Source organism: Cavia porcellus, unplaced genomic scaffold, assembly GCF_034190915.1.
Source record: "Cavia porcellus strain 051 isolate PalLab524CR breed Dunkin Hartley unplaced genomic scaffold, mCavPor4.1 scaffold_25, whole genome shotgun sequence".
In the NCBI taxonomy this organism is placed as follows: domain Eukaryota; kingdom Metazoa; phylum Chordata; class Mammalia; order Rodentia; family Caviidae; genus Cavia; species Cavia porcellus.
This window is the reverse complement of record NW_026947508.1, coordinates 22,960,359-22,985,973: the sequence shown is the minus strand read 5'-3', so window position 1 is coordinate 22,985,973 and position 25,615 is coordinate 22,960,359. Positions and strand designations below refer to the sequence as shown.

General features: G+C 47.8%; 1 long non-coding RNA gene across 2 annotated transcripts; it reads left to right on the top strand.

The window, feature by feature from the left end:
• On the top strand, positions 1-25,325 carry LOC106028007 (uncharacterized). Of its 2 annotated transcripts, none has more exons than XR_010043046.1 (3): positions 1-2,613; positions 11,544-11,662; positions 25,201-25,325. It is a non-coding gene; the product is annotated as an uncharacterized LOC106028007 (long non-coding RNA). The 2 variants fall into 2 exon arrangements; XR_001201623.3 differs by lacking the exon at positions 25,201-25,325 and adding an exon at positions 20,761-22,336.
• The last annotated feature ends 290 nt before the right edge of the window (positions 25,326-25,615 follow it).

Below are 25,615 nucleotides of genomic sequence, written 5' to 3'. Positions count from 1 at the left end.
CCCTGGATTAAGGGGGAAGGTGCCCTCATTGGGAGGGCACCAGAGAGAGATGACAGGTGACTGGCAATCTGGAGTGAGGAGGGGCAGGAGGGAGCTGGAGACTGATGATCAGTGTAGTCCATCCCTAGGTGTATTGGTCAGGTTCCTGTTTCTGGGAAAAAATATCTGACACTTGCAATTTAAAAGAGAAGATGTTTAGTTTGGCTTGTGGCTTCCAGGGATTTGGCCCATGGTCAACTGTCTCCGAGGCAGGAGCATCATGGGGGAAAGGCATGACCTCAGGTAGGAGGCCCACCTCAGGGTATCCAGGAAGCAGACAGCAGGAGAAAATCCCAAGAAAAAGGGGGTAGGGACCAGATACAGTCCCTAGGTCGTGACCCCATGACTACCTCCTCCAACTACATCCCACCTCCTCTAACAGCCCAATCAGCTATGAGCTCATCAAGGGATAAACCTCCTTCTTCTGTAACTGATAAAATAAGTGAGCACAATCAGTGAAGACAGACTTCAACAATACAACTCTCTTGACCTAATTGTCATTAGAAAAACGCTTTACCTGATGACAGCAGAAAATGCATTATTTTTATGTGCACAAGTTGCATCCACCAAAGCAACCTTTGTCTTGGCTCATTAAAAAAAAGTAACAAATATAAAAGAAGTGAAAAATCATCGGAAGCCACAGCCAATGGCTGAAACCATTGGTACAGAGTGAGTTAACCCGTTGATGATGGCAGTACTCCCACCATCTGGTCACCTCTCTAGTCAAATTGACAACCAAGATTAATGAGCACCCCAGGTGGCCTGGGCCCTGAAGAAGAAACAGAAAAATTGCTGAGACACCTAGTTGGCTGCTCGAAAGAGCTTAGAGTGTCTCGCTTGTATCTGGTGGGTTGTCCAGTATATCATGTGAATGAGGGTACAGGACGCCTACATGACACCCTGGAGGTGGGGCTGCTCAGGGCGCTCCTGATACAGGATCCACCTGTGGATCCATGACTGACAGTGTCTGCAAGAGGGTCACACCCTCAGCTCCTACCCTGCTCTGGTGGAGAAGATCCTGCGCAGGTCTCCTGGACACAGACCACTTGGGAAGAGGGTCCAAGCCTGGTCACCTCCCTGACGTGGTAAGTGCTAATGCCCAGCCCTGTGTCCCCTTGGCACTCTGAGTCTCCTGATTCTTCAGTGAACTGTGGGGTCAGGCTCAAGGTGTGACCTCCCAACTTTCTGTGCACAGTTAACTCCAAACCATGCTTCTCCTCCTCCAAGATGCTCAGAGGAATTGGAAGCCAGCGCTCTGGACGTTGAGCAGTACAATCTGGGCAAATGTTCCTGAACTTAAAGGGAGGGGTGAGAGCCACACATTCAGTCTTATGCACTGCAGTGACCACATTATTTTCTCCAAATCTGTCTAGCATGGTTTTGATGGCTATTTGTAAAACTGTCTGAAAGTTACAAGCTGGGGAGAGTGACTATGCTGACATTTTCAGGGCACTTACCCCATCATGCCTGGACCATGTTACATGCATGACTTCCTCTCAGGCTCATCACATCCTTGTGAGCAGGTTCTGTCCTATAGGGGAGGAAACTGAGGCAGAAGAATCTAAGTCACTTCTCCAAGGTTGCACTGCAGATAAGTTGTGGGCTATTCTCCCTGCTCTCTGCCACCTCTTCCCCACAGTGGATACAATGACACTCTGTGATGACCTTGTCTCTACCTCACTAAACAGAAGGGAAAGGAGAGGCCCAGAGAGCACGAGCAACTTGTGCAAAGTCACATAGAGGAGCCAGACTTTTTGATTCCCACCAACCTGGCCGTTCTGGCCACTTTCTTCTTAAGCACCCACAGCCAGGTCCAGCAGGGAGCAGAACACAGGAGCTAGACATGGAGACACAGGTAGTCCTGGAGGATGCTGTGGAGGCAGGCAGTGCCCGTGGAAGCCAGAAAACTGCACAGGATCCTTCATTCCCTCTTCCCTCCTCCAGACACTGAAGGAAAACACATCCTTTCAAAGTGAAAGTTGGTGAGAAGTAAGCAGATTAGTATAGTGTTTATGTACTAGCATTTTATTAATTAAGTGTCCTAAATATACCGAAACCTGGGCATTTAATTTAGATTTATAGGGATAATTTAAATTTATAAGATCGGTTATTATGCACTGAGTACAGAAAATGTCAATTGATTTTCATAGGCAATATTTATTGAAGGATGAAGAAAGAAAGCTGCATAAAATGTAATTGCCCTGCATTGAGCTGAGAGCTGCCAGGGACTTGGGCAGGCACTGGAGGGGGAGGGGCCCTCACCCAGGAGCTGCTGGCTTCCTGTGTGGACGGCAGTTTCACTTCCCCTCATTAGTCATCTAAATAAAAGCCAGACATCATACCATGAATGAGATCCACACGCAATCACAGTGCGAGATGCTGCCGAGCCACTTCTGTGCCAGTGTGAGGGCTGGCAGGGGCGGGGAGGCAGAGTGTACAGGGGTTCTCTGAGCCCTGGCGCGGCCTGGCCATGACCTTGAAAGGCTCGCTCGTTTCCTCATCTCTCTGTGCTGCTCTTTCTCCTTTAGGCTGAGAATCGGGAGAGTCTGGAGGCACCTGTCAAACAGTACTGAGGTGAGATGAACCTGGGGATTTGGTCCCACGTCTGGACGGGCATTGGATGGTGTGTGGTGACCCCGTTGGTCCTCCCATCCTATCCCAGGACACCAACATTTTAACTCTGAGTATGCCGTGTCTGCCAAGCTCTGGGGTGCCTAGTCTTCCCTCAGGTGGGGTTGGCCGAGCCACAGTACCTATAGGAGAGCTGAGGACAAGGACAAAGACAAGGACAGCTGTCCATGGCAAAATAGTGGCTTCTGCCCCTGAAGGTGTGGCCAAGATCAGTCCTGCAGAAATCACACTGGATCCTTTCAACACAAGGGATCTAGTTCAATGAAACCATCACAAAAGTGTTTGGGGAGGCTACAAGTTGCAAAGGAAGTAGAGAAGACCCAGAGGTTAGTGACTGCAGAAGGTTACCTGGGCTGGAGGCCTGGAAGGGTATGAACAGGTCCCAGGAATACTCACTGCTGATAATGACCGAGACTCTGCTGCTGGGATCAACCCTGCCTCTCCTGGCAGACCCAGCAAGTCACAGCAACAGGCTCTGCCTATAGCAGGGACCCAAAGGGACCCCTGCTTTTCACTGAGTGTCCTCTGGTGGCATCTATATGGGTCCCTCACAGCTCCTCACTATCTGCTTTTTCAGAGATCCACAGTCTTCTCCAAGCATTCTTATCAGAATTCCTATCTGTTTCCTTCCAAGTCTCTGATCGTTTCACCACTGCCCATGAATCTCTGCCTCTGGCTATTTCCCATCCCAGCCCAGGGGACTGAGATGTGCTGCTTGAAGGCTGCCCACTTCCAATCTTCAGGGCCAGCCTCTCTACTTGCAGGAGTTCTTGGTGGCTGGACTAGCAGGTCATCTGGTTCAGGAGCTAAGTGTTCCTCTCCTTCCTTCCAAAGATGTGTCTACCCAGACACTAGAGCACGCGCTTATTTGGAATAAGATGTGATTAAGGTAAAGATCTCAAGATGAGATCATCTGGAGTCAAAGTGGGCCTTAAATCCAATCTATTGTCTTCATAAGTGCCAAAAAGGGAGAAGACACAAGGAGACAGGGCAGAGGAGGTCATACAAAGACAGTAGCAGAGACTGCAGTGATGTAGCCATAAGCCAAGAAATGATAGGCACCACCAGCAGCTGGAAGGGAAAGGAAGTCTGTTTCCTAGAGTCTTCCATGAGAGCCTGGCTATGTTTGACACCTTGATTCCAGACTTCTGGCTTTCTAAACTATGGGAGAACAGACTTCTCTGGTTTTAAGCCAAGTTCACAATCATTTGGTCCAGCAGCCACAGGAAATTAACATAGCTGGCGACAGACAATGCCGTACAAGACCAGTGGTGTGGGCTGAGAGAAAACGTAGAGCAGCTAGATGATGCTGTAAAATTCTTGTCACCAGATCATGCAATGTACTGACCTTCACTCAAGCCGTAACACTGGCTCCTAATGACTCAATAACTTATTGGCCCAGATTGGCTCACTCCCAGGCCAGGATGGGCCATCTGAGCTACATGGTCACTTGGTGTACAACATCACGCATGCCATCTGCACCAGGGCCCAGACAGAGCCCAGAGCTAGTTATAAAATGGAGACTAGTTATCTAGGGAAGAAGATATGGCTCTGCACTTGGCCCATGCATCTCCTGCTGCGGCTGCCACCAGCACCCAGGTTTCTGTTCCTGCACAAAGAGTCAGGTTTAACTGGACAGACTGGTCACAGGCCCAGTGTTCAGCCTGACCACAAGATTGCAACTGCTGCCAGGACTTTACTGGCTCAGGATCCACTGAGCTCTCAGTTTCTTTGGAAGGAGGACTGGAATGCACTCATGGGAATACACCACATTCTGTGCTCCTTGCTTCCAATCAAGGCCTTCACGTTCAAGGAAAAGCAGGAAGGTACGATTTACATTACAATCCCGCAACTCCCAGGAAGACAATTTAGCTCTGGTATTCACTTGTGGCTGCCTATGGCTACAGAACACTAATGCTTCCTGCAGGGCAATCAGATCTCTGGTGATGTGTCTGGGTTTGGAGCACAACATTTAAATGCACTCCTTGTTGTCTTTCTACAAACCCTCCTAAGCTGTTCTAAGTCACTGTTGCACTCCTTGTCCCTTATAATGGCCCTCATTACTGGCACAGATGCCAAGTACAGCAGCCACTTGGCCAGCAAAGCCCCTGCTCAACAGGCTCTTTGTTCCAGGTGAGCACAAGTGATGACTCCCGTGATTTAATGCTCCTGCCTGACGCAGAGTATCCCAATGCCATTCTCCCTGGCCACACAAGCCAAGTCCTTGCCAGGTTCCAGCCTAATCATGTCAGGTGGTCCACCTCCAAGTTGCATCACCAAGTGTTGGCTCTAAGAGCTATGTTACTCATCCCTCAGTGAGAAGCAGCTATAACTGCGCTGAGAATTGCAAACAGAGCAGGCAAGTCCAGAAAGCAATTCTTGATAGGGTTGGAAGAGCAGAAAAGGAAAGAGAAAAGGCCCTGAGGCTGGAGGACTTGCTCTCTGTGACAGGTCAGCACTGCCTTCTTGCTGCCTCCAAGCCAAACTGCTGCCTCTGCTGCAGGTACAGTCATCAAGTGCACTACTGCCCTGCCAAAGCCACCCAAGGGCTATGGAGCAGGTGGCTATGCGGTGCAGCCTGAATCTCCATAAGCAGAGCTGGGAATCAACTCGGTTCTCCCCAGGCCTGCTCTGCTGTTTCCCACCGGGACCCGTCATGTCCCCTTGTGGAGTAGAAGCTGCAGGTGAGGGAGGGTAGGAAATCCAGCTGGCCAGGACTCAGCAGTGCACAGCACAGATGCTGAGCAGAGGGCAGACAGTGGTGGGCAAGTGACCTGCACAGGCGCGTGGACCTTGGAGCTAAAGCAGAACAGCCTGAGACTGCTCTGTGCCCTTGAGCATGTCTTCTACTCTCTCAGAGCCTTGTTTTACACAAGGACAATGTGGCAATCATTGCATCACCCACAGGACTACGGTAAAGGTTCAGTAGTGTGGGAAAGGACACATGCAAGAGCCTGGCATCAAGGTGCACTCACCCTTTAGTAGCTGGTGTAGTCAGTTTCTGCCTCACTCCATTCCACTTCTGACCTTGAACAAGTGTTTAGGCCTCTATGGACTGTGCTTTCTTATCTGCAAAATGAATGGAGGTGGACTAGAGGCTGCCAGAGTCCCACTAGCCCTGATGAACAGTGTGGTTGAGCCATCCTTAAATGAAACAGACAGGCTGGGACTGACAGGAGGGATGGAGGGAGGCTCTCAGATTGCTGAAAAAAGAGCCAGCAGGAGCGAAGGCTTGTAGGAGACTCCGGCCACCTCTCAGAGTTCAGGACTGCACACTTAACTAGAGGACACGCTCACATGTCAAATAGTGTACACCTTGGCCCCCTTAATGTTCTCTGTGTCTCCAGGCTGATGGCGCCATCAGCAGTAGCATCTTGGCCTCTATTCCCTTTGAAGCGTTCACTCTCAGCACTGCATAATGGACAAGAAATTGCCAAGAGCAGCATTTCCTGCACATTGCAGTCTACAAAGAAAGGGAGCCTTAAATGCAATCCATCATGAAGATTAGGTTTGTAAGCTCAGGCTCTGCGAGGGCCTGAGGGCCTGAGCTTGCAGACTCTTCTTATTTGTACTGGAATTATGAACTTAGACCTGTTGCAATTTAGGTCTGATAGGGATTGAAAATCCTGAAGAAGCCCTTGGGTTCAGTTAGTGGCTGAGAGCATGTCCAGCAGAGGATTCCCAGGCCACCTGCTAATTAATATCGTTCACCTAATTTTCCTGAGACTCTGTTACTTTGTTTATAATAAAGACCAATAATATCTAGAGCAGTGACAGTGAATATTTTAGAGCTTTCAATGATACAAACTTCCTACTGCATGCCATAGGTTCACCACCAATGATCTAGAGCATGGGCACTTGTGCGATTTTGGATCATCCAGCAACCCTGCCCTGTTCTCAGTACCTGGCACTCCCATCACCCTCCTTGCACTACTGAATGAGCCCTGACATTCCACGCAGCTTATTAGTGATTCTGTCCTCTCCTCTCTTTGGAGACAGGTGCCTGCTTAGACTGAACCAATCACAGCACTGCATTTCCCCAGGAAATGTGATTGGCCCAAGTGAAGCACATGATTAAAATTAGACCTATCAGAATCCTTGCTTGGGACTTTATATATAGCTATTATAGAGAACAGTTCTCATTTCCCTCTGCAGTCACTAGAAGGGATGATGTGAGCTTGGACCTGCTGATTGTTATGTTTCCCCTTGACCTTTCCCTTTCCTGCCTTCTGAATAAATCCAGTGCCAGAAGAAAGATACTCCTACACTGCCAGAAACAAAAGTAAAGAGTTGCTGAGATAAAGAGAATGAGATACCCAGTGATATAATTGGAGGCCCTGAATCCTGCTGGGCCTGAAGCAGGTCTCTAGAATCATTTACAGTCCTAGAAGCTACTAAACTCCCTTGCTGGTTAACAGCATGACTATTTAGGTTCAAAGTGTGGAAGATCCAACTCAAGTTACTGTATCCAAAGAGGGAGGCTAGTAGTTCCATAAATGCTGGCATTTTCCCCAGCAGCACTGGCCCCCTGGGGTTTGTCACTCTGATTGCAGGTGCCTGGGGGTGTCTGTCATCCAGCCAAGAGATGTCCAAGGCAGGTACAGGATGTGGTGCACTCAGCATTTGTTCCCATGTCAGATCCTGGGGCCCAGAGGTGCTCAGGAGACATGTGATGAGAGGACAGGTGGGTGAGTGACCAGGTTCTCCTCCTCCTCCTCCCCACCCTTGTCCTGCCTAGGATCCCTGTATCCTCAGATCACCCCTGTAACCAACCTTGCTCCAGCCGATGTCATCCTCCTTTAACTTCCTGCTCCAGACTGGGGACTCTTTAATATTGCGTCATTTGTAGCGCAGTTATTTATGAAGCTCCTCCTGTAAAACATCTAGAGACACAGTTCTAGGAACCAGGGGGACAAATATGACCAGGAGAGACAGGATCCCTACTCATATGTATTTACATTAAGGGTGCTGTGGAGCGTGCTCTGCAAACATCACATAAGGGAAGGGGGTATCGGCAGGAGGAGAAGGGGCTAGGATGAAAGAGACCATGAACCCCTGCCCTTTGCATGAGATGTTCTGGGAGATCTAGCACAGGTATCAAACCCCAAGGGGGGTGTAGGTGAGGATGACAGGGAATCAGGGAGATGACAGCAGCATCTCCTCCTAGAGCTGGCTACGAGGTCTAGGGAGTGGGGCACGAGAGAGAAAGCGGCAGGCCAGCAGGGCTGCAGGCTGGAAGGGGGACTATCAGGAAGGCAGGTTTGCCAGGCTTCTTGTGGGTGCCTTTCTCAGGAGTGAACTGATTTCTTTCTTTCTTTTTTTTTTTTTTAATCGGTACCGGGGATCGAACTCACAACCACAAGCTTGCAAGGCAGGTGCTTATGCCGCTGAGCTAAATCCCCAGCCCGAGTAGACTGATTTCTATCTTTGGATCTGTGGGCGTAAGAGCTGCAAAATCCACATTTGAATCTAGGAGGGAGCAGGAAGAAGTCCCCCAGTCCCAAGTCAGCACCTCCCACTGGAGGAACCTAGTTGAAGCCAGCTGCCAAGAGAAGAAGCCCAGATGCTGCCCCTGCAGGCCAGTCTACAGGGAGAGCTGACAGGCGGGGCTGGGGAGTGAAAAGAGCCTGCTCAAGACAGTGCTACACTGGGATCCTGGATGGTGTCCAAGGGCGCACGTGTTAAAGGCTGAGTTCGCGTCCTGTGACACTGACTTAGTGGAACCATTAGGTGGTGGGGCCTGGTAGAAGAATATGAGGTAACTGGGAGCATGGCCTGGGAGTGCACTTCCTGCCTCTCTCTTTGCTTTCTGGCTGTCATGAGGTGAACACTCCCACCATGCGGTAATGCACCACCATGCACTCAAAGGCACAAGGCCCAAATTGACTAGGCACTGAAACCTCTGAAACAAATTCAAGTTAAGCCTTTCCTGTTCATAAGTTGTTTATCTCAGGTATTTTGTCACAGCTATGGAGAGCTGACTAACACAGATGGTTAGGAGAATATTCCCCAAAAATCTATCGTTTGCTTCAAAAGGCTTTTAAGGATATTTTTGCTTCTTTACATTTTGGTATTAATCGAATGCTTCACAAAAGGTGATTAATTTATTTTGTGAAGCTATTTCACAAGGAAATCAGATGGTTTCATGCTCAGGTAGAAACAAAATGACCTTCACATCACAACCACACCTAAAAAGTGGGTCCACAAGTCATATTTAGAATTCTGTGGGTACAGACAGGCTGTGTGGAAAGGCAGGGAGCCCAGAGACCAGGGCAGGTTCTGCCAGAGCTCCTTGCCTGTGGTGTGGCCTTGAGAAAGTCCCCTGCCCTTGAGCCTCAGTTTCCCCAAGCTGCACTAGCCGCTCCTCATGGACTTTCCATCTCCCAGCAATGGGCCAGGAGCCTCTTGAGAAGCCTAAAGGCACCAGGAATTTGAGGCTGGTGGGTTCTGATTATGAGAGATGGATGACTAAGTTTAATTATAGAGAGGGAAAAAATCCAAACAAATGTCTCTGGGAAGACACCTGGGAGCAGTTACAGGATGATTAAAATGCAATGATGAGCACATGTGATCCACAGCTGCCAGGACATGAGGGAAACCCAGGCCAGGTGCTGCCGTGGCAGCCTGGGAGGCAGGAGCCAACCTGGGGCAGCTGGAGCAGAGACAAGAGGAGCCCAGGGGTGTTTCTGCTTCAGGGGGTGCCAGGGGACAGCACCCTGTGTCTCAGGGCCACAGTTTCCTCAGATGTACGATGAAGATGTTGAACAGGTCACACCTGCAGTCCTGACTAGCCCTGAACCACACGGAATGGGAAACACAATTTCCAGGCCCTCGAACCAGGGCCAGACTTCCTGTGAGGTTAGGAGTCCAAGCGCCATGGATGGAGCCTGGCCCCATATCTTACCTGCTCTGTGACTCTGGACTCTCTCCTTCTGTCTCTATGCCTTGGTTCACCTCTGTGGAAAGAGGAAAAAGAGGAGCCAACTTGCGAGCTTTAATTCTGCCCTGTGCTATTTCTCTACCGTCTCATCTGTTCCTTTGTCCCTTCCCCCTTTCTCTGCCTTCTGTAGAACTGGGTATTATTTATGATTCCACTTTGTCTTCTGTGTTGGCTTGTTAGCTGATATTCTTTGTATTTTGTGTAGCCTTGGGCTTTATGGAACACATAATTAACGGAGTCTACTCCATTTCCCATAGCTCTGGGAAACCTCAGGCGGGCCTGTCCACCTCTCCTCTCCCACTTTGGTGTTGATGTTGTCAGGTGTTTGACTTCCACACATGCTTGGACATCATGCTGCATTACATTATTGCCTACTATAATGTGCATACATGTTTGTGTATGTACCATGTTCCTCGGGACAACTGGGCAACGTTCCACTGTGTGGATATACCACCGTTCCGTTTATACATCCATTCATCTGCTGATGGACAGCTTGGGGTGCTCTCTCCTTCCTATATTTACTATTCTCCAAAGGATTCTGTGAATTCAGGTCTAAATTTCAATTTACAGACTTGGGTGGAGGAAAATCAGCACTGTGGGGGCATTGGGGTATCTCTGATGGAGGTAGGGGGCACAGTGTGGCTACTGAGTGACCGCTGTTCTCACCTCTCCTCTTCAGAGTATTAGACTGAACGTATTTTGGGGTCCTTGCTAGTCTTGATATCCTGTGTATCCTTATCTAGAAACCACGGAACTCTAGGTTAGCAATGGAGTCTGGGGAGAGGGCAGAGGGGCAGCAGCAGCTCTAAGCCAGACCCTGGGTGGAAACATTTGGGGGATATAGGGATTGGTGGTAAGAGGCACAGAGTGGGGGCACTCAGTGAGGACCCCAGGCCAGGACAGCCAGGGGCAGGCAAGGATAGGAGTAAGCACAGGAGTTAGAGCCTGAGTCAGCCTGGTCTGCTACAGACTTGTTAGCAGGTCCTTGGGCAGGTCCTATGGTCTCACTTATTCAACTAATCCATCTGCCAGAAGGGCATGATCATGTCCACTGGATGATCCTACTGGGTGTAGGGCTGTTGGGAGAGGTGACAGAGCTCAAGGTGGGGGAAAAAGTAGCCTGGAGAGAGAAGTGTGGGCTGGTGCTCTGCCCAGCTCTGCTCCAGCCTCATAGTGATTGATCAGCCCCTAGTTTTCTCATCCCAAAGAGCCCAGCTGATTGGAGAAGACCAAGTTTTTATGTAAATGAGGCTTCTCCCTCTCTTCCTCCCCAAGGTCACCATCATGGGGGCCTCACACATGCAGTCTGGAGCCTCCTGGGAGGTGGCTGGAGCCTTGTGAAGCACTAACTTATCATCTAAGTGCAAACAGCTCTAGCTATGCCCCAAGATCTATGCTGCTCCCCAGCTCTAGCACCGGCTGTCCCTTCCTTGTCCCTGCCTCCCCCTCTGCTGTGTGCCACTGGGTGAGTGACTGCACCTCTCTACACCTTTGTTAAGTGGGGATAAGAAAATCTACCTCAGATTCTGTTCATGAATAGGATTTTTGAGGCCGTCAGCATTACTGGGAAGCCTCCTGGGTCTGGACAGAGGATACAGAGGTCCACAGGAGAAAAGAGGCCCTGCTGTCTTGTGGCACTTTGGGAGAGGGTTTGCAGGTCCTGCAGAAAGGAGTTGGTGTGCAGGCATCTGTGTTAGTCATCTTCCACCACTGTAACACGTAGCTCAGATCACGCCAGAAGAGGAAGGTTTGTTTGGGCTCACAGTTCCAGATGTTGCTCATAATGACTTTGAACCTGTCCAGAGTCAGAGAATAATCATGAGGGTGGTTGGGAAAGAAGCAGCTCATAGCTTGGAGGCATGGAAGCAGGAGGGCCAGGATCCCAGCATTTCTTCAAGATCATGCCCCTAATGACTTTGCTTCCTTTCACCAGGCTCTGCCTCCCAAAGGTTCCACCAGCTCCCAAAGCATCATTGTCTGGGGGACCAAACTTTCAATTCAAGAGCTTTTGGGGACGCTGTGGTTGTCAAGAATGGAGACAGTACGGACTGGGTGAGTGACCCTTGCAGAGTGGGTGGGTAACCCATCCAAGACCACACTGCAGGCCATTGGCAGAGCCCTGCCAAGGTGCATATGATAGTCCAGAGTGAGGACCATCACTACAGGACCCTACTGATTTTCAGTTTTGTTGTTCTCCTGAAGTCTCTTTCTTCCCTAAGAAGACTGTGCCTGTAAGATGCCCCATTCACAGGTGGAAACTGGCTGGCTCCTTTCCCTCAGGCCAGTCAAAGGCCCAAGGGCTGGGGAGATGAAGATGGCCTGTTTGTGCAGCTACCCCAAAGGGAACCCTTCAGCTCTCCTCCTCCAAGCTTCCTCTTCATCCCACCACTTCCAGCTGCAGGACTTCCTGTGGGGTCTCCCCCCCACTGCAGCACGTCTTGTTCTCCCACCATTCATTGCGCCCCCTCTTCCCCTCTCCTTTCAGCGCCAACCTCCCCACCACTGATAAGAGGATTTTTAATTATTATAATTATCACTGAAAAATTGGTTCCTGCCACAGATAATTAAATAAGATTCCGCTCTAGTCTCCCCATTTCTTCCCTCACCTTTAAGTGTGACAGTGGGTGTCCTGGCACCTGGAGATGAGAGTTCTGAGGAGGCTGTGCAGGAAGGACGGGGTGAGGGGAGATGGATATCTGTTGGGAGGGGTCCTGAGGTGGGCTGAGTGTGTGCATGGGGGCGAGTGACATTCAAGTGTGTGCTTCTGTGTAAGGACAGGAGCATGGATGGCAGATCCATGCCCCAAGAGGAGCAGGGTTGTACCTGAGGTGGCAGCTGGGGCTTGCAGCTGCGGTCCCCTCTTCCTAGCTGTTCATTCCTCTCTCTGAGCTCCTTTTGTCTCATCTGCAGACTGAGTGCAGTGACTGCACTTCCTGCTTTTGACCTTGACTAGTGAAGGTTGGGTGCAGCAGGCAGATCCCCAGGTGAGTGCCCAGAGAGGACTAGTTACTAGTATTTTCCACCTCAGGTAAGGGGGCAAGTGAGCAGTCATCCTGGCTATCCTAAAACTCAGACAGCTCATGAGGACAGTGTAGTGACCTCTCAGGTAACAGGGCATGGCATGACCCATGGGTGGTGAGAGGACAGGTCATGGGGAACAGGAAGCAGGCTCGGCTTGCCTGGGGTCTTCTCAGGAGGCTTGCTGGCCAGGGCCCTGGGAGCATCATCGTGGGCCACTCTGCCCACAAAGCCTGTTGCACTGTGTGGCTCGGGGCTGGTCTGGGTAACTCCTACTGCAGCCTCTGCCTCCTCGCTGGAATCAATCCCTTTTCCTCTTTTCTTGCCTTTGTGCTTCTCCTGACAAACATCCAACAACTGGCTCTCCAGAAGGAAAAGCCCTAATTAGTGGTGCTTGCCAATGTCCATGGTGCAAACACTTTTGCTGTGGTCAGTTTCAAGCTACCCATGAGATATCACTGGACAGAATGTTCGGAAGAGACCTGAGTCACATGCCACTGTAGAGTACTCCCATCATGCAGGTGCTAACGATGCAAACAGCCTCAAAAGAAAGCACAGCAGCATGATTCGAGGAGGTAATTAGGAGCTGATTGAGTTCTGAGTATTTATTCCCTTTGTTTTTAATGTGGTTCATTTCGTCACAAGTTAACATGATAATATTTAATAACATCTGCCATAAACAACTGGTTAACAAAATTTCTGAACCTTTAGCTTCAGTGCATGCTGGAATAAGCAGGCTTCAGTGCACTGCTGTCCCCTCGAGTTATGCTTGTCACTCTGGTTTGTGCTCCTGAAATTACGGAAACAAAAATTTGCTTAATTTCTTGAGCCTATGAAACAGCTCAGTTCAGAGGCCAGGCTATGGTGCCCATCTCATCCTATCAGCCTCCCTAATGCAGTGTTTAACACTTTCATGTTAGTATTCGACCCCTTTATCATCAGAAATGATGGTTATATTTCTAATTTAAATGTCCCTTTATCAAATTGGATTCATTCCAAGGAGGGTAAGAGGGGAGAGTTCTCAGGAGATTTTTCTGAGCAGTTACCCCTCCAGTCTTCACAGAGGCTGCCATGCGGGAGGGAACATTTGATCTTGAGGGCCCTCTTGGAAGACCCCATTTGATACTTCTTGAGTGGTAACCCCTTCCCCAAACCCCTTTGCCCTCCCCTAGCCTTGCTCTTGTGGTGGATTCTTGGTGAGAAAACTTGTTTTATGGGTAACAGTAAATGGAGAGGGCCTCCCCATTCTGCATGTTGGAAATTGAGGCTCAGGGTAGGCAGCATCTTGCTCAAGATCACTGATCCTACCCAGAATGATGCAAAAGAAGACCCCTTGTTTCTCCAGTCTGAATTTTCCTGTGACCCTCTGCTCTTGGCCCTACCAGGACAAGAGGAGAAACAATGTGAGGATTACCCAGTTTGGGACCAGAGTTCCTCAGCCATGATGCTGGAACAGCTGCTCATCCCAGAGCCCAGCTGCCAAGTCAGGGGTGTGAAAGGGTCTGAGAAGCAGATCTCTGCTCTGTCTCCACAGTATCCCCACCAGCCCCTCACCTAGGGGGCCATTCATTCATTGGTTTTAACCAACCTCAGAATTTAACCTGAGTCTCCCCACTCTCTCCATCCCTTCACTAACTAGAGCCCCAAACCCCTTACCTGGGAAACTCCTAGCTGGTCTCCCAACTCCATTCATTCTCAGTCCACTGACAGAGTGATGGCTACTGAGATATCTAATCATGAGTAGACCCTTCAGGGCCCCTTCTGCACTCAGATTGCATCCCTACCTCTCAGCCCCAAGGACTGAGGAACCTGTCCCACCTGCTGCTATGAGCTCATTACCACACCCCACATCTCTTTCCAGGTTCCAGCTCCTTCCCTCTTCTCAAGGTTTTTGGTCACCTAGCCTCCAGGAAGCTCGTGTGACCATTGGTCCAGGCTTGGCTCCAACATTCTTGTGTGTGCCTGGCTGGAGTCCCACCTCTGCTGCTTGCTTTGAGCCTCATTTCTCCATCCACCAAATACTTCATAAATGCAGATTCGGGAACCAAAATGGCAGCACTGGAAAGAGTTTCCAACCATGATGATTATACGTGGGAGGGGCCTGGAGCCCAGAGAGGGACAGGCATTGGTTCAGGTCATAGAGCAAGACACTGAAATGACACCTACCTGTCCTCACACACCATTGTGGTGTAGAGCCCATCCGACAGTCAGCAAGGACAGGAAGCCAGCAGAATCCCTGGGGTTCCCAATCTCCAGCAAAGATCTAATTAGAATCTCAGAGATAGAGCCAAGAAGCCTGGGTTAGACAGTGTCCCCCAGTGCCTCTGGCAAGTGGTAGATGTGTAGACTCAGGGGTGGCTCCCCTACCTTCTCTTGGTTCAGGGGAGGCCCTGTGACCTGTAAGAGTCAATGATTTACACTAAAACTTGCTGGAAATGGAAGAACAAAGAAACTGACTTGATCTTTCCCCTAGAACTGTGGGGAGGATGTGGGGAGGATGTGAAGGCTGGTGCGGCTGCAGCCATTCCTGAAGCCAGAGCTGCTCCTGGAGTCTGCCTCCCTTCATGCTGCAATCAGTCGTGCTGTTTCCCTTCTCATCACCACCTGTACATGCAAATTCTGGCACAATTATTGATATGCCCACTCTGCTGCTCCCTTCCTCGGGACTCAGTTTCCCCACCTGCCCAGTAAAACTGGGCTGCATGAAGCCTTACAGTAGACCCTGGTCAGGTATTCCAGATTCCTGGTAATCCTGGAGCCTAATGAGCCGTGGAGCTTTGGAGACAGGCAGGGAGTTCCTCTCTGATTCCCCAGGGCTGTGGAGATAGAGCTGCAAACAGTGGGTGGGATATTGATAAAGACAAGTCACTCTCAGCTTTTGCTTATTCACCTGTTGGGGAATTTGATTCCTGGAAAATGGTTGCAGGGGAGAGAAAAGGAGCTCCTTGCTGAGCCCATGGAGAGAAGGAATAGGCTCACACAGTGACAATGACACTCCTAGGTTCACAACAATCACTGAGCTAAGTTTTGTAAAATATATTCCCTGTGTGAACGTGTCCATGGCCCATGGCTCTGGGCAGAAAGCAGGTGCCAAGAGGTAAGGATGCCTACCTAGAGAGGTTCAGTGACTCACCCAAGGTCACACAGCCATGTAGGGTTAAACCAGGGCTTGAGCCTATCTCTATATTCTCAATCCCCAAACAGCTGTGCTGCCCTGACTTGTGAGGTGAGGTGTAGCCCAGCCTGCAGTCCAGTCTTGGAGACCCTGTCTGACTATAGGGGACCATTTCTTGCTGTCACTGCATGAGTTTTCCAGGGCCCTGGGACACAAGGCTAGCAAGGAGAGTGGTCACTATATGCACTGTGATACTGGGGCCACACCCATCCTGGCTTCACCATTCAGGGGTATAAGACTCAACCCCTCTGCCAGTCAGTGTCACCTATAAGATGGGGTGTAAGAGCCCCTTCCCAGAGCTGCTGAGTACTAAGGTAGTTAACATAGGCAGAGCTGCTCCAAAGGCGCCTCGCACAGGAGGGCCCATGTGGGTGTCATCCTGACTTCCTTTGTTGAGAGAAAATGATGCAAGCTGGTTGAGCCCCTCAGGGGTCTCAAGGGTCCTAGCTCAAGCCCTGGTCTTAACCCTGAGGCCCCACCCTGGTCTTGGGCCTTCTGCATTTCCCGAACAGAAAGCAACTTGAACATGTTCTCAGTCCCTCTGGGGAGCTCATGTGTGTCTCGAGTCTGAGCTCTTTTCTAAACAGCCTTCATCAGGGCAGCTCACTTTCCCAGCCTCTTGCCTGGCTCTTTCAGGAAGCCCTGGCTGACTCACTCCTGAGCCTGTACACCTGCTTCTTTCCAACGGTCAGGCCTCTTGTCCTGCCCCCTCCAGCAACCCCCAACTCCTGGTGCTGCCAGGCAAGTCGTTTCCCCTCCTCAAGCCTCTGTTTCCTCCTCTGGCAACAGGGCATCCTCATCCTGCGTGGCCCCTCTCACAGAATTAAGATGCAGATCAGATGGAGGCGTGGTTGGGTGCGAACCAAAGCAGGAAGTGTACCTCCCTTCATCGCTGGTGAGGCTGTTTCTGGAAGATGGGCTCATCCTTGCAGCCATGGACCCCTGCAAACCCTAAGATTAGACAGGGGATGCTCACTCTTGAAGGAATACTGAGTCATCTCATTTCCAGAGTCCCCGGTGGGAGGGTCTGAGGCCAGGGGAAGGGGCAGGAGCACACTGCACCTCTGTGGGGGGGAAGAGGGGTGAAGGGCAGGTACCTGGGCAATCCCTCTGTGGAAACAAGAAGCAAGGGAACCTCACCCAACCCTAAATAATGAAATGATAATGTGTCCATGTACCATGCATCATCCTGTGCTCAGTGAGGAAGAAATTGAGGTCTCCAAAAGTTAACTTATTAGCTAGAGTCCCTGGGGAGTCAGGAAATGAAAGTAACCCGGGGCTGACCCCAAATCCTTGCCCTTAACACTCCCGGCAGGGACCTCACCTGGCCTCCTGGGATGGTTCACTTGGTACCAGCTGGCTCGACACTCAGACATGCAGCGTCCCTCTGACTCTTTAGTTGCCTCCTGCTGGATTCTACTAGCTGGCCTTTGTTTTGCCCTCTGGAGCTGCAGGGTGGAAGAACAAAGAAACTTTAGTGACTGCAAAATAAATTTAATGAACTCTGGGGGGGTTTCACATTTTTAAAAAAGCAAAACAGAAAAAAAGGGTGAAAATAATACAGAATTTCAAAAAATAACAGTGAGAAATCAACACTAGTTAATATATTACACGTTGTTATCTCAGAAGTCGTTGCTCAAGTTATAAAATCAAAGCATAAGAAATGAACAGACAAACAATAACAGCACAAACTATTCTTTTTGATGAACTAACATTAGTGGTATGGTTATCTACCTTGCACACTTAAACCTATATACAGTTATATGTGTGCACCTACAAGTTCTGTCCTTTTGAGCACTTTCTTTCCCTTTCATTATTACAATATCTATTGTACATTCTGGATCTTATTACTCTTCCAGTTTATTATTAGTATTATTGATATTAACAAAGAATATAAAAGACCTATATGCTGAATGTTATACTACTCTAGAAAAGGAGATTGAAGAGGATATTAGAAAATGGAAAAATATCCCTTGCTCTTGGTTAGCAAGAACCAACATTATGACAATGGTCATACTCTCAAAACTATTATACAGATTTATTGCAATCCCAGTCAAAATACCATTAACATACCTCACAGATCTAGGGAAAACACACTTAAAAATTCATTTGGAAACAGAAGAAACCTAGAATATCAAAGGACATTCTGGGCAGCAAACGCAAGGCAAGTGGCATCTCAGTCCCTGACTTGAAATTATACTGCAAAGCTACAGTAATAAAATCAACATGGTACTGGCAAAGAAATAAACCTGAGGATAAATGGAACAGATTAGGAGATACAAACACAACTACAAAAATACTCAGTTACTTTATATTTGACAAAGGAGCTAAACATGTTTACTGGAAGAGAGATAGCCTCTTTAATAAATGGTGCTGGAAAAATTGGCTTTCCACACGCCAAAGACTGAAGCTAGATCCATGTCTATCACCATGCACTAAACTAAAGTCAAATTGGATCAAAGATCTAAATAATAAACTCTGTTATGGTGTGTAATCTCACACACAGGTTGTAAAATTTCTGTGCTTCAGACCTTATTCCATAATTGTTAGCACCATGGAAATTGCAAGGATTAGAATAGATTACATCACCAGGAGAGATCAAATGAACTGGCTCACTACGAAAGGCTGGGACACCAGTAAAGACATTTAACTCTAGAAAGACTAACCATAGGGTTTCCTAGGAAACTCAAAAGTAGAGAGACTTGAGGTATTTCTTTTAAAAAATATCAAATTCATGACTAGCATCATGCTCAGTGGTAAAATTTTAAAATTTTTTCCTCTAAGCTCAGGAAAAAGGAAAAGATATCTGCTTTTCCTGTTCAATACAGTACTGAAAGCCCTAGTTGGATCAAGTAACCAAGGGAAAAAAATGCAAAGTATCCAAATCAGTTTTTAAAAGTTTCACTGTTCAGAAAGCACATAATATTATGTGTTGAAAATCCTTAACAATCACATGCATGTGCAAATGCATGCACACATGTGCAAATACACACAGACATCTGGTAGAACTAATTTAAAAACTCATCGAAGCACAAAATCACTTGCATTTCTACACACTAGCAATGAACAACCTAAGAAGGAAATTAAGAAAACAATTCATTTACAATAGTACCAAAAAGAATAAAATACTCAGGAACTAACATAACTAAGAATGCCAAAGACACATACAGTGGAAACTTTAAAACGTTGCTGAAAGAAATTAAAGATGATTCAAATTATGAGAAAGATGCTTCATGTTTACAGATTGAAAAACTAACATTGTTAAGAAGTCAGTGCTATTCAACTTGATATTTTTGCAAAAATGGAAAAACCCATCCTAAACTTTAGATGAAATCTCAGAGGTCTCCAAATAGTCAAAACAATTTTGAAAACAAAGAACAAATTTGTAGATCTTAAACTCCCTGATTTCAAAATGTATTACATAGCTCTAGTAATAAAGGCAATGTGGTGCTGTCAAAAGACAGACGTATCCACCAATGAAACAGCCTGGAGAGCTCAGAAGTCAACTTCAAATATTCCTTACATGACTTGAACAGTAGTGTGAAGATCATTCAACAAGAGAACAACGTTTTCAACAACTGCTTCTGGTAAAGCTAGGTAGCACATGCAAAACCATGAAGCTGAACTCCTACCATATACAAAATTAATACAAAAATGAGTCAAAGATCTGAATGCAAAGGCTAAAGCCAAAAATCTCTTGAAAAAAATAGGGGAAAAGTTTCATAACACTGTATTTTTCATGATTTCTTAGAAGAAGATAGTAAAAGTACATGAAAACAATAAATTGAGCCTCACTCTTTCATTTAAAAAAAAAACCATGCGTATCAAAAGCACCATCAATAGAGTTAAGAGGCACCCAAAATTGAAAGAAAATATTTTCAAATCAATATCTGATGAGGAGTTAATATCCAAATTATATAAAGAACTCTTAGGCTCCACAATTATAACAAAATAAAAACAAAGAGGTTTCAATAGGTATCTCTCTCAAGGAGATATATAAATATAGCTAATAAGCATAAGCATAAGATATTAATATCACAACCAGGAGAATGCAAGTCAAAATCACTTTATACCTATTAGGAAGCGGTCATAAACACACACACACACATACACACACACACACACACACACACACACAGAGAGAGAAAACAAGCATTGATGAGGAACTGGAAAAGTAGGAAATCTTGAGCGCTGCAGGTAGAACAAAAAATTATGAAGGTGTTGTAAAAAGCAGTACTGTGATTCCTTAAGAAATTAAACATTGAATATAATCTAGCATTTCCACTTCTAGATATGTACTCAAAGATCTGAAAGCAGTGACTAGAGCAGAAAGAATATGTGAAGAAATATGCTTTGAAAAATATCCCCAAACTTAAAGAAAAATAATATATATATATATATATATATATATATATATATATCCAAATTGCACCATAAACTTAAAAGTAGGATAAACTCAAAGAGATGCACACTAGACACATAATAGTTACACTGTGAAAATTCCATGACTGACAGAGTACTTTTTTATACCAGGAATCAAACTCAGGACCGTATGCTTGCCAGGCAGGTGCTGTACCACTGAGCTAAATCCCCAGCCCAGACAGGATACTTTGAAAGCAGCAATAAAAAAAATGGCCAATCACATATGATGGGGGTCACACAGCAAAAGGTGAGCGGCAGTCCCAAGTGTATTTACAGCCACTCCTCATCACCAGTATTGCTGATCGAGCTCCGCCTCCTGTCAGGTCAGTGGCAGCATTTGATTCTTATACAAGTGTGAATCCTACTGCGAACTGTGCATGTGAGGGGTCTAGATTACGTGCTTCTTATGAGCATCTAACCCTGAAGCCATCTCCCTCCTCTGGTCTGTGTCTTCCACAAAACTTGTGTCAAAAGCACCAGGGACTGTGGACATATAAGGAATGCTTGCTCTGATTAACAGCTAACTTCTCACCAGAAACGATGGAGACCAAAAAACAGTGGGATGACGTTTCGTGGCCATTGAAAACCAAATCAGTGAAGAATGTTACATCCAGGAAAATCATCCTCCAGACCTGAAGGAGAAATGACTATATCCACACATAGGAAGAAACTAAGAGTGAGATGGACTGGAAGTACCTGACTCTCCCTGTTTGTCTTCTGTGGTGGCTTCAGAGGGTGGCTTGGCTGACACTGTCATGTCCTTTCCCACTGCCTTTCACTCCTCCTAAGTCCCCTGAGAATGGACTGGACAACGGGCCTCAGCATCTTCCTGCCAGTTAATGCCAGATATCCTAAGGTTAGGGCGGCTCAGCTGTCAGCTGTGCTGCTCCCTCCCTGATTCCTGGCTCTATGGATGCTTCCACTTCTCTGTAAACTGCCCCTACAGTGGCAAAGCTCAAGAAGGGACCTAGGCTCATCATCCCCAAATTCCAGTAAGCTGTGATTGATACAGCCAACCCTCCCAGATATTAACAACTTTGGCATCATCATCTTCACAGCGACTTGAAAGCTGACAATCCAATAGCAACATCTCATGCTTCTCTGAACCGGCCCCAGGACATCAGGCGCTTTCCTAGACACACAGCACTCACTTCCGGAGGTGCCTATCCTGACCACAGCAGACTTGAATTTGAACCAAGGAGTAGAATTGAATTTGGACCAATCAGTATGTTAAGCTCTGAAGGCTTCAGTTCATCCCACTTAGGACCAGTTAGGAGGAATCTGGATGAATCACAGGCCTGCTGTGATTACACTCTTCTTACACTCTTTGGCTTGCTCTTTGGCTCTCTGTAGTGCGCTGACCCCTCTGTTCTACTTCTGCTGCACAGGTCTTGTTTATAGAAGGCCTTGCTATAGTATTTCTATGAATCTACTCACAGTTTATTTCTTAGGTAATATGAGCTTGAGAGGTACTATAAATCTATTTGTGACTCTTCTCCCAAGTAGTATGGATACAGCTGTTACTTTAAAAACAGCTATAAGAGCAAGGGGCTGTCTGTCATCCTTGAGGAGCTTGAGAGACCAGCTGCCAAAAAAGATCAATAACAGAGCAGTGCAGACTGATTGTATCCAGCACTCACTGGCGCCAACTGGTGGCAGTCATCAGCAGCAAGCAACGACAAGCAATCAGAAATACTGACTGACAGCTCTTAGCATTAACTTGGTGCCCGTTGGTGATGTTAGGGCCCAGAACAATAACACTGAGAGCCAAGGATCATTGGCATGCAAACCCTCAGCCATTAGTAGTGCTGCACTTGTCAAGTCATGATTTCTATCTTAATAAAAGAAAAAGGAACCCTCGGGTGATTGGCAGCTATCAGAGCTACTCCACAACCCACAAGAAATACCAGACAGTGCTTCAGACTGACACCAACAGACTGTGGTTAGTAATTTGCATCTACATGAAGAAATCCACAGCTGCTTAGCACTGGGCAAGTTATCTACACAGGTAAACAGAAAGACAGTTTAAATGCATGTTTTGTAATTCCTTTCTTTTACTTCTGATTTGAAAGATCACTGTTCAAAGCAGTAATTATAGATATGCATTGACAGACTTTTATTGTGTGAAGGTAATTTGTGTGGCAATAATAACACAAACGAATGGGGGTGTAACAGAACTTTACTGGAGCAAAGTTTTTTATGTTACTGAAACTAAATTAGTATTAATATAAACTAGATTGTTTTTGCAAATGTATTCTTTGCAATCACCAAGGCAGCCATGAAATATAACTCTAAAATACAGTGCAAAAAACAGTAAGAAAATTAATATGAATCAACAGCAGAGTCAGAATCTAATCTTGGGTCAGTGTGGGTCAGGATGCCTGCACTGTCACCAGGCAGTACCCCTGACTTGCATCTGCTTCATGCTCTTGTGTGTCCTCTGGGGCCAGCAGCAGGATCCAGGAGAATTGAGCGAGCCAATTTGGTGATTTGTTCATGGTGCTGTGGCTTGTTCATGGCAGAACCTGTTCTAGGATTCCAGACTCTATCCACTTCACCTTGAAATTTGTGACATTTTATTATACACTTAGCCTCTGCTTAAGAAGTATCTAGTTGAGTGTGACTGTATGTATACAAAATGTTTGTCCCCAAGCTCAGTGATTTTCATCCAGTGGGCACTGGATAATGCTGGGAAATCTGTAAGTCAAACACACACTCCCCTCCTGGGGATTCTGACAAAAGCCAGAATGCAGACACCACTGCAGAAAAGCTAGTGTTAGGATAGTTCAGACTTTGCTCTAAATATGGTCGTCCCTCAGGATCTGTGGGCATTGGTTCCAGAATGCACTGCAACACAAAATCCACAGATTCCCAAGTGCCTTGTTTAAAATGGCACAATTTAAATATAACCTACGCACATCTTCCCATGACCTTTAACTCACCTTTCTTTTACTATACCTAGTTCAGTGTGAATCTACGTAAACAGTTCTTATACTGCATTCTTTAGGGGAAAACTGTACATGTTCAGTGCAGATAACCACTTTTCTTCCTCCTTTCAAATCTTTTCAATCCACAATTGTTTGAATCCGTGGCTGTGGAGTCCTGGGCTGACTACGCTCCACACTGACTTGGGTGGTTTTTCAGAGCACAGGGCTGGCCAGCGTCAACCTGAGATCTAAGTGTCAGAACTCCTTAATTCAGTTTAAAGTGTTCTGGTAGTGCCTGTCATAAAGTGTACATTTTATAATACCTTTGCTTTTATTTCATTTAATGATTAAGGCAATTCTAAAATAGGTGTCCGCCATTCTACCTCTCAGGTGAGGAAATATGGGCACTCGGGGGCAAATAACTTGTTTAAGGATCCGCAGCTTGTGAATCACAGAAGTGGTGCGCAAGCTCTGTTCCATGAGATCCCGGTGCCCGTGGTACTGAGGAGACTGAGAAGTACCTGACTGGACTCCTTTTCCCCTGAGGACCGGAAGGGCGAGTGTTTTGGCCAATGGCTGTCACACCCTTCCTCTTCCCTCTCTTCCAAGCCCCTCTTACTCCTGCCCTCAATGAACTGGAACAACTCACTTGCCTCAGTTTCCCCCCTGGTTGTTTAGAAGCCTCTCTCCAGGGTGCTCAGACAGGAGTGTGGCTCGACTGTCAGCCTCAGTGTCCCTTCCCTGCTGCTGCCACTTCAGCCACTGCTGCCACCTCTTTGAAGAAGGAGAGGACCTTAACATGGCTAAGCTCAAGAGAGTAGGGACCGAGGACTGTTAACCTCCTCCACCTCTCCAATCCTGGGCAAGCTCTAATGCACACGGCTAGCCCTCCGGAAGATCCCCTGGTGTCAGCTCACTTGTGTTTCTCAGAGACGTGACAGCTGTCAAGCAGCTCCATCTTCCTGCCACCTCAATGAATTGTAGCCATGATAGCTGTGGCTGTCGTGGAGCCCTGGACCAATCACAGGCCTGAATTTGAACCAATCACAGGCCTATGCTTGGAATAGTCACAGGCCAGCAGCTACTATATAAGCAGCACTCCCCTCAAAGGTTAGTCTTGGAGTGCCCCCCTCCAAGGCAATGAACCCCCTGTTCCAGTGTCAGCTGCACGGCTTCCCTGCCCTGTGTCTAAGACCATGGGCAGGACTCAGCTTCCTTAGCTGGTATATGAATGAAAAGGCAGGATCAATCTCAATGGTGTGTCATAGGAAGCACTGAGTGTGTGCCCTGCAGCATGGGATGAGGCTCCACCAGAGCTGCGGCCTGTGCTATCACTGTTACCTACGCCCAGGCAATCCCATGAGTGTCTCCCTGGCCTGGGTTCACCACACGTTGAGAGCCTCGCTAGAGCTCAAGGTGACCCTGACCCAACCTGCCCTGGAAGTCCCTCCTCTGGGATTGTGCAGACAGGGATCTCAACTACGAGACCTGAGAGCTTCAGTCCATCTGAGCCTAGCTCCTGGTCTCCTGAGGTGGGGCCCAGGCTCCCCCCTGCTCCGTGTTGCCCTGCTCTGTGCAACTTTGGGGGACCTACATCAGATGCTACTTGAGAAGAATATGCTAGCATTTCTCAGCATGATCAGGGACAGCAGGAGAGGGGCTGAGTCAGCCTGGGGCTGGACTCCGTCTCCTGCCATGAACTTGTACTGGCCTTGGGCAGGTGTCTGCTCTACCCTAGCTGTGGATTCTATCTGCCAACTGGGGCAAGACCATCTGTTCCGAGTGTCGTTAAGAACTTTGCAGAAGAGAAGTGCCAGGCAAGGCTACAGCTATGGGCTCCTTTACAGCAACAGTGAGCATTTATTAAGTACCAAGCTCAGCACTTTTCTGTCATTGTCTTCTTGCATCCTGACAGCCCCTTGGATGGGCACTTCTGTGACCCAAGTAACAGATGAGGCAACTCCAGTGACTTTGAGCCAACTTTTCCTTCATTTAATTTCTTCTGTCTGAAGAATGAGATGTGATACACATGTTTGTTTCACCTGAAGGTCACAGTGAAGGAACACGTCCACTGTCAGAGAACCCTGGGTGTAGAGGCCTGTGATCTGGGCTCCTCTCTTCGGGTCACCATGGAGAAGGAGGCAGGTCTGCAGCAATCGGCCCTGCCCCACAGACTTCCCAAAGGTGAGACCAAGCAACTGTTTGGTGAGGACAGGGGAGGAGAAGGCTGTGCCAGCCAGTGGGAGAACCTAGGAAGATGACGAGGCAGATTGTAGTCTCCCTCCCGTTGTCAGGGTGGGTCTGAGCTGCTCCTGCAGAGCTTGGCTCTCCACTGTCATCCCCACATGCAAGGGCTCCGGTTCCTGGGCCACAGTGAGGTAGACACCAGACCTGGCCACCAATAAGTGCTGCTGCCCCGAGAAGGGCCAGGCACCCAGGGGACAAGAAGTAACTGGGCAGATG